Genomic DNA, 9937 nt, shown 5'->3' with positions numbered 1-9937 from the left:
TAGCTGCAGTTGCATGTTCAAAAAATTCTAATAAATTAGTAAGACACGATCTGCCTCATCTAAACCCATGTTGACTATCTCCAAGAATATTGTTTTCATTAAGATGCTCCTCTATTTTCTGTCTAATCATTTTTTCCAACATTTTACAAGTGATGCAGGTGAGACTGATTGGTCTGTAATTTGCTGTCTTCCAGTCAGTTGGCACATCCCATGTTCTAAGTGTCATTTGGAATATTTGAGTTAGCGGCCTATAAATAATTTCCCTAATTTCTTTAAGTACTGTTGGAAATATACCATCTGGCTCAGGTGAGTTGTTTGTTTTTAATTCTGCTAGTCCCTTTAGCACCTCCTCCTCATTTATCCTGATCTCTCTTAGGGTTTGAATGGACTGGTTGTTAACCTGTGGCATGTTATCTGTCTTTTCTTTTGTAAAAACCTCTGTGAAATACTCATTTAGAACATTTGGCACATCTTGTTCGTTTTCCAAGACACTTCCATTTTTGCCCTTTAGCTGTTTCACTTCCTCCTTTATTGACCTCTATAGTATTGAAAAAAGCTCTTTGCATTAGTTTTAGTTCCAAGAGCTATGTTTCTTTCTATTTCCCTCTTTGCTTTCCTGATCCCTTTCTTAAGATTTCCTTGCAGCTCAACATATTCTATGTATTTTTTTAAATCTCTGTCCTTTTTGTATGCGCTATACATTTTCTTCCTCTTGATATTTTTTTGCATACCTGTATTAAACCATTTTGGCCACTGTTTTTTGGTCCTCAATTTGCTAAGTTTTGGTACAAATTTCTCCTGAGCCTCAGTTAGTATATTCTTAAAATATACCCATCCATTTTCAACTGAATCTGTATCCAGTGTGCTCCAGTCTACCTCTTCTAAGTGCTGCCTCATACCTTCAAGGTTTGCTTTTCTAAAATTGTAGACCATTGTTTTAGACTTGGACCTTGTTTTTTGCCTCAAAGCTAACCATATTGTGATCACAATTTGCCATTGGTTCTCTAACTAGTGTCCCTCTGACTCTATCCTGGTCATTTGAAAAGATCAAGTCAATGCATGCACTCTCCCTGGTTGGTTCCCTGACAAATTGAGTTAGAAAGCAGTCATTTACCATCTCAACCATTTCTATTTCTGCTTCCTTAGTCCCAACAGGGCTTTCCCAGTCTATGTTTGGGAAATTGAAATCCCCCATTATAACAGCAATATCCTTGCTACATGCATTCCTGATTACACTGTACAATGCAACATCTTGCTGCAGGCAAGTTACCATGCGGGTCTCCTTATCACTAGAACACTGTGTGGTCTACTCTTCTAAGAATTGAGTCTCCTACTATAACTACCTTCCTCTTCTCGGGGGGAGTGGGCACCAAGGTGCTCTGGTGCTCAACTGCCCCCCCCATCACCCTCTGAGCTGTCACTGTCTAACTCAGTGTCCAGCAGTTGGAACTTGTTGGGCAATTCTAGCTCTTGGAGTGTCTCTAGAGGTTGTGCACGCCCTTTTCTGCGGCTCCGACCTACTGTAACCCAGCAGTTCTCTACGCTGTCCTGATCTGAGGTCTAAACTCTCCTAGGTTTTGGCGTGCACACCATCTCTCTCATGGGCTGATTGACCAATTCTATATCCCTAATACAGTGCAGATCGACAAGCTGAGCCTCAAGATCACGAACCTTGATCTCTAGGATTTCAACCTGCCGACAATGTTCACAAATGAAACCTTCTTGGATGAGTTCATCCAGGAAGGCAATCATTCGGCAACCCTGACACTGTAGTGGCCACATGCTTCTAAATGTTAGTTTTTTTTTTAATTTTTATTACGTCTCTTGGTTCCTGTTGCCTAGTCAACTGCTTAACTCTCGTGACCGAGAAACAGCACAGCTCTTTCTCAACAGCTGCTTTAAGTTGCTTTTGTCTACCTACCCCCAATTTACACCTAACTGGCCCCACCTGGCTCCTCCTGCAACAGAATTCCTGCTAGTCCTAGACAAAATCTCCCTTCTACAACCTGTTTACTTTCACCAACTCAGCAGCTGAACTGAATTGACTTCAATTTAGGCAAACTACAGACAATGCTAACTTCAATTAAGGCAAACTTAAAACAAAATGAGCAATGCTAAGACTGGTCTGAAACTAGTCAAACAACAAGATGGCTGCCTCTCACTTGTACTTTCCTGTGTCTCTCTGTGGCAAATACTTCTGTTCTAACCCTATGGAACAAGCCAGTCAAGAAAAGGTCACTGAGGCCTTGAGAAAACAAACTAGATCCACTGCAAGATGGCATTCCAATCCTTTTTAATGCCCAAGATCATTGAGTGACCAGATGGTGCACTGGGCGTAGGGTACAGACAGGTTGGTGTGAACCTTGAATGCTTTCCTTAGATAGACTGGGTGAGATTTGACAATATTAAGTACACATTATCTTTTTGAGAATTCATCCTCAGGACACCAATGCACAATGTCAGGATGGAATTTAGTGTGTGGTACCACTAATAAGCACTCATATATAAGATAGTTGTGGGACTTAACAAGCTCAACTGTAATTAATTTACATTAATTATCTAGCTTATTTAGATGAGATAAAAGACACTGATGCAGCTGGCAAGCTTATTTTTTGTCTCAGTACAAGATGGTGTTCTGGAGACTAGTGATTGGGTAAGAGTTTACTTCCTCTCTTCTCGATGTGAATTGTTCTTTTGGATCTATTTTTAAATAGATTTTTGTATAGCCATGCCAGGACAAAAGAAGATATCCTTTGCTTTTTCTTTGCACTTCACTATTCCCATGTGAGATTCATGAATCTTGTCCAACATCTCACCTCTCATTTTGTTTGGAATGACAAGCTTTTGAACAACAGTCTCTCTGAATATATCAGATCCTCTCTGAATGTTCAGGTTCTGTATGATCTTTGCTACTTGGCTTTCTAATATTGCTTCTGCGACCAGTCTCAGCTCTTCTTCCTCAGCAGTTTCTGCTCTGAATTCCTGCAGTTTCATCTCTGAAACTGACAACTGATTAACAATGTAGTTAATGTCCAACTCAACTTCTTGTGCTTCATCTTCTTGTTCTTTCAGGTATGCTCTGTTCAATGCATCTGCAATGTACATTTCCTTACCAGGTTTGTATGACAATCATAGGCTGTACTTCTGCAGTCTCATCAGCATTTTCTGTAGTCTGGCTGGAGCTTTATGGAGCGACTTATTGTCTCCAATGGCTTATGGTCAACCTGGAAACTTCTGCCATACAAGTACTGTTGACATTTCTCACAGCCATACACACTTCTGTGGAAGGAAAGTTTGAATTACTCTCTTGCAAGGCTTTACAGCTGGTATACTTAAGGAAGATATGTCAAGTGTCAGGCTAGGAGGTACCTTGTGTAGCGTTATGTTGGGTGTATTTGGATAGGAGCATTTGGGCTCTGAGCTGAAGCACTGATCTAAAGAAGACCTCTCCCCCCCCAAAGTTATCAGATTTCCTTAGCTCATCAGCTTGGAACTGGTTTGCATCAAAGTGACAGTTTTGGGGAGGATGGCACCGAAATGGGCCGATTGGTTTAGAGTCCTGCTGTGAAATGACTGGAGAAAGGGGCCTGTAGGTGATAAAAACTCTTTGAAGTGGATTAGAGCCGAAATCCCGACATAGAGCTACGAACCCAGGCCAACCGGCATTTCCAAAAGATGGCATGGATTGACATCAGTCATAAATCAAGCCCCCCTCCAATAGGCCACTGGGGGCTGAAACCGAAATCCAATCTCAAGAACTCAGGTACCAATCACCTATTGATCTGACAGACTATAAGGAACAGCGGACAGTCTTTCTCTCTCTCTCTCTCTCACCTGAACCAGTAACTCGCTGCCACAGCTCAACCTGTAGCTCTGTTGCCAGAACCGGAACCAGAAACCAACCAAGTCTTTGCCGGCAACAGAAGAGTTAAACTGGGAGAAGGAGATTGAGCCGTACGAAGAATTCTTTTAAAGGACTTTATTAAATAAAGAACTTTACAGACTGCGCTGCCCGCCTGTGCCCACCTGATCAGTGGAGTTTTACAGCTGGACAATTGACTAAGTCGACTGTATACAAAAGTGTCAGTCATTTAAATAGCTATTTGAGTCTTAAGAAACTTGACCCTTGGAACAAACAGGGCCCTGCTTTCCTCAAAGACTTTGTCTTCAAATAAGTACGGTGAGAGACCCTGCTTGCCAAGAAGATTTTGTGCACAACCTTGGAGCCTTCAAACCAGTGGAAAATCTGTTTGGAAACGACTCTACTTTCGCGAAACCCCAACTTCCAGGTGCATCGACTGAGTGGAAGTTCTTGGACAAAGCCGAACCTCTGTGCTGTTATCTGAGCCCGAAGACAGAGAGGCCTTTCTGCGACGAAGTTCAGATAAGTTTAACAGTTTGGAGTTCATGATTCATGACATTTGAGAAATCAATTAGAAATGTTAATCTGTGATTCATAACTCTAGAATGTGTAATATCATTTAGTTTTCTTAAATATAAATGTGTGTTGCATTAAACTGTTTTGTTGATAATTTTAGAAATAAAATCTGTCAACGCCGAGAAATATCTTCTCATTCCTGTTTAACTGTTTAGTCTGAAATTGACACAAGTTAATAGACATTAGATTATTGGTGGCCCTGCCTATCCTTAATCATTGAATAATAATCAGTTAAGGGAAATTGTGGTAACAAGTAATAATAGGATCTTTCTCGGCACCTAAACGTAAATGAGACTGATATATATATAACGAGAAGTTACCTGACATAAATACTAACCTGCGTAGTTATTTAATGTCTGACTAATAATGCTAACGAGAGACTCACCTTCGTCTTACTAACCGGTATTGTAGTCAATGTGTTTATAACCTTTTCTTGTTTAACGATTTGTGTTATCATATGCGATCCCATGGTCTTTGATTTGGTCACAGAAGTGATTTGTCTTTGATTTGTTGATCTAGAGTTGAATTTTAATTAGTTTTTCCCTTTTGTATAATTAGTGTAGTGCTACATTTAGTCTTTGTTTTGAATAAATTTGACAATTTATATCTTTGGAATTGGTGTCTGCGTCCAATTATTACAGAAATTGAGTTCTACAAGATTCCAGGATTCGTGATAAGGTGATACTATAAATTCACTTCTTTAATTGAATTTTATAAGTGTACCTTACGCTACACTTGGAATCATGATAAGAATTATGTGTGTTGGGGAGACATTGTCAAACTACGTGATTTAATTGTCTCTTCCCTTATATATTCATTGGCCTGGGAACTGTCATCAATAAATACAGATCTTCTGCTTAGCTTGCTTTAAAGATAACATAGAAATTACTTAATTATTACCACTTTGTTTACTTTGTATAAAAGTCTATGACTTTTTGTATGGAGTCAGAGCAACTTTGTATCATTTTGATTCACTGTTTCTCTTAATGCTGTGTGAAATAAAGACATTGCAATATCTTTTCACAATCAGGAAGCAACCTTTAACAATAAGATACACATTGTCTTGCAGTATCACAGCTCCCAAGGCTTTTTCTAAATAAATAAATAAAACATTCTGAGATGGCATCAACTGACAACATTACAGGTTTGCTTGAGTCATAAAACTTTAACACTGGCTAGTGTTTTCAGGTCCTCAAAGCTCTTTAATTGTTCCGCTTTCCAGTGCCATTGTGCATCATCTTCCAGCAGTTTCCTGAGTGGTGACATGACTTCTCAGAGATTAGAAGCTAGATACTGCACCATTCAATTGCATTTAATATGTGTTTTACAGCCGAGTATCAACACACTAAAACCAAGACGTTTTTCCATTTCAATTAAGGTTATTTAACTACATAATAATAATAACAACAACCTGAAGTATAAACAGTAACCATAATATCTGTGTTAATTTAACAATGCAACACCAACACTTTAAGGACAGATTACAGACTTGCTTAATACAAAAAAGGGATGAAAATAGAGACTAAAAAAACGTATATAGTACCCATTCAATGTATACTGATTTATTGCATGGAACACATAGCAATTTACAGTACATACAGAACCTAAATATCTCAGAATTCATTTAACAACAACAACAAACATTGTGATGCTGTGGCAATACATTTAGCAAATACCTCCATTAAAAAAGAGAGAAAATAAAGTATGCCTACCTTATTATGTTATGCAATAACATTATTCAGGGAAACCCCATTTCCTTATTTTTGTAAGAAAGTGGCACTTTGTGACAGACTTTTCCAGTTGCAGTCACCATCACTTGTCCAAACACATTTTGTGGGTTAAAAAGCAAACATGACCAGCAGTATAATTTCTTAGTCACGGTGCTACCGGTCGGCCATTTATGTACCCCATACCAGGACACCTGAAACTGCCTTGTTCGTTTCCTGTCTTTCTTAAAAATGTCCAGCACAGGTTTTATTGTACCCTCCTTCACAAAGACATCTCTCTCTTCATCAGACCGTTAAACCTGCGCTGTTTTAGCTCACTCACAATGTCGCTCTGTACAGAATTATTTTTTAAAATGTAATACAGCAAAACCAAAGATATTCTTCATCACAAAACTGACACGTACAAGTTTAATGATATGATATATCCATTTTTGTATATTACAAATCAAAACAAACCAATCAGAGAGATAGCAAAAACATTAGGTTTGTCCAAATCAACTATTTGGTACATTCTTAAAAATAAAGAATGCACTGGTGAGCTCAGGAACACCAAAAGGCCTGAAAGACCATGGAAAACAACTGGGGTGGATGACAGAAGAATTCTTTCCCTGGTGAAGAAAAAACCCTTCACAACAGTTTGCCAGATCAAGAACACCCTCCAAGAGGTAGGCATATCTGTGTCAAAGTCAACAATCAAGAGAAGACTTCACCAGAGTATATACAGAGGGTTTACCACAATATGTAAACAGGAAACAGGAAGAGTTAGAGTTTGCCTAACCAGATTAGAGTTTGCCAAAAAACATCTGAACTCTGTACAATTCTGGAACAACATCCTATGGACAGATGAGACAAAGATCAACTTGTACCAGAATGATGGGAAGAGAATAGTATGGAGAAGGGAAGGAACTGCTCATGATCCAAAGCATACCACCTCATCTGTGAAGCATGTTATGGCATGGGCATGTATGGCTGCCAAGCAGAGGTGTTGCTAGGATTACAATACATTCGGCACTTAGCCCAGAGTCCAAACCCAAAGTAGGGGGGACTGGGGCAATCTCCCCTGTAGAAAAAAAAAGACTTTGAACAGCTAAATGTATTAATCTGGTGCACTTTTTAATGAGCTTTAATGAAAAAGGTGAACTAAGATTTTGGACGAAAAAGGAAAGAAAAACTGATCTGAAAAAAATCTCCAGCCATCAGTAACGTTAGCTAGCTAGCTAGACTTATACATTGTCAGTCAGACATCAACTTTTTAGCTGTACTTCTAGAGGAGGCAGTGGCACTCTCACATCCTGACTCATCTGCTGTTGCAGCTACAGGAGATAACTCGTCCTCGTCCTCCACCTCCCCAGCCTCGCCTGTGCATCCTTGCCTTCATGATCCTTGTTCTTTTTGAAAAAGTTTCTTATATCCATAGCCGCCCTTCAACTCAAGTCTTGCCTTAGCTAAATCCAGATGCCAGGAATGACAAGCCCTGTAACCGGTGTGCTCTCTCTCTCTCTCTCTCTCTTTCTCTCGCTCACACAAAATGCGTGCGTGCCAAGTAATGTGAATCTGATCTGCTGCTTGAATGACACACAGAGCATCCAAAACATACTTGCATTTTTGATCAACGATATCATATTATTTTTGAAGGCTTTAATGCATGATTGGAATGACAAATGAATAGATTTCTTTTTATTCATAAAACATTTGGAGTTGTAGCCCCGGATCTAAAAAAAAAATTCAGCCAAATGCTTAAAAACTCATTGCACGGAGCTTCACAGTGCAGATGGACAATGACCCGAAGCATACTGCGAAAGCAACCCAGGACTTTTTTAAGGCAAAGAAGTGGAATTGTCACGTTTGCCTCGGGGGCTCGGGAACAGGGAACCCAAATGCAGTGCTGGATCGCGGGATGGTCAGACAGGCGTGGGTACCGGCGGAACAGGGCAATGGAGGTGTGGTTTTGGTCACGGGCGATGGTTGAGGGAACAGGGCTCGGAGGAACAGGGCTCGGAGGAACAGGGCTCGGAATTGCAGTGGGGACTGACAAAACTTCGCCCTGAGTGAAGGCAGTGAGGGGTTTATAGGGGGAGCAAGAACCAGGCTTGGGAGGTACAGAGCGAATGGGAACAGAGGGATGGAACAGGAGTGCACATGGGTGACAGGAATGTTAATAGACAGAGTGATGAGAGCAGGGAGAAGGCAGGGAAATGGTGGCCCCTAGTGGGGATAGAGGAGGAGCGCTAGGGGACCATGACAGGAATGTTCTGCAATGGCCAAGTCAATCACCTGACCTGAATCCAATTGAGCACGCACTTACTAAAAGCAAAACTGAAGGCAAAACACCCCAAGAACAAGCAGGAACTAAAGACAGCTGCAGTACAGGCCTGACAGAGCATCACCAGGGAAGAAACCCAGCATCTGGTGATGTCTATGGGTTCCAGATTTCAGGCAGTCATTGATTGCAAAGGATTTGCAACCAAGTATTGAAACTCATGATTATGTTTGTTTGTCCAAATACTTTTGAGGCCCTAAAAATGGGGGGACCACATCTACACTGTTCACCCAATTTGGATGTAACTACTCAAATTAAAGATGAAAGTCTACACTTAAAGAACGTCTTGATCGTTTCCTTTCAAATCCATTGTGGTGGCATACAAAGACAAAATTATGACAATTGTGTCACTGTCCAAATATTTATGGACCTAATTGTATGTCATCACATATTCAAACCTCTTCTGGGTTCTTGGGCTTTGGTGTTGCAACTACTGGAGCTATCCATGGTGTTGGTCCAGTTACTGTTTCAATAATTCCTAGCTGTTCTAGTCTGTTTAGCTCTTTCTGCACTTTTTTGTGGAATGGAATCCTCCTGTAAGGTTGTATATGGGTTATACTGTCTTGGACTTGGAAGTCCTTCAATTTACATATTCCTCTGAATATGGGTGTGTTACTATCATATGGTGTGCAGTGAATGGAATTGGTATTGGCTCGGTCACTGGTATTGAGTTCATTATCTGAAATAAACAAAGATCAGATGCTGTTTGGTAGCTAAGAAGAGTAATTTTCCCCTTTCATCATGTAGAATATTGCCTTGGTAAATCTTACACTTGATTCAACAGTAGCGTCAAACTTCTCAGTGTTGGATCCATATGGAGATATTTTGATGTTTGTTGTGTTTGCAGTTTGCTGTAGGCATGTTCATCAAGTAGGTTCACACTGACTCCTGAATCTATCATGACCTTTTACAGGCACCCCATGGTGACAGTGGTCAAAGGCTGGTTAGGATAATTGACAGTGCATAACACATATATGTAGCGTATAAATTTCAGTTCAAAGAAGTGAATTTAAGTATCACCTTATCAAGAATCATAGTATCTTGTAGAACTCAATTTCTGCAATAATTGGACGCAGACACCAATTCCAAAGATATAAATTCTCAAATGTATTAAAAAACAAAGATAAAATGTAACACTACACTAGTTATACAAAAAGGGAAAAACTAATTAAAATTCACTCAAGATCAATAAATCAAAGACAAATCACTTCCGTGACCAAATCAAAGACCATGGAATCACATATGATAACACACAAAACGTTACACAAAATTACAAACACATTGACTACTGTCACGGTCTCCCCTGTTTCTACCTTAGTTCACCACCAGAGGTCTCCCTCTCCCGAATACTAGTTTCGTGCTTCTCCTTTCCTTTATCCAGTCAAACCAGTCTTTCCACATTCTTCCCTACCAGGTGCACCTGTTCTGTCCTCCTCTCCTATCATTGGTCAA

Source organism: Amia ocellicauda, chromosome 16, assembly GCF_036373705.1.
Source record: "Amia ocellicauda isolate fAmiCal2 chromosome 16, fAmiCal2.hap1, whole genome shotgun sequence".
NCBI lineage: Eukaryota > Metazoa > Chordata > Actinopteri > Amiiformes > Amiidae > Amia > Amia ocellicauda.
Note: the sequence above shows the minus strand (reverse complement) of the source record.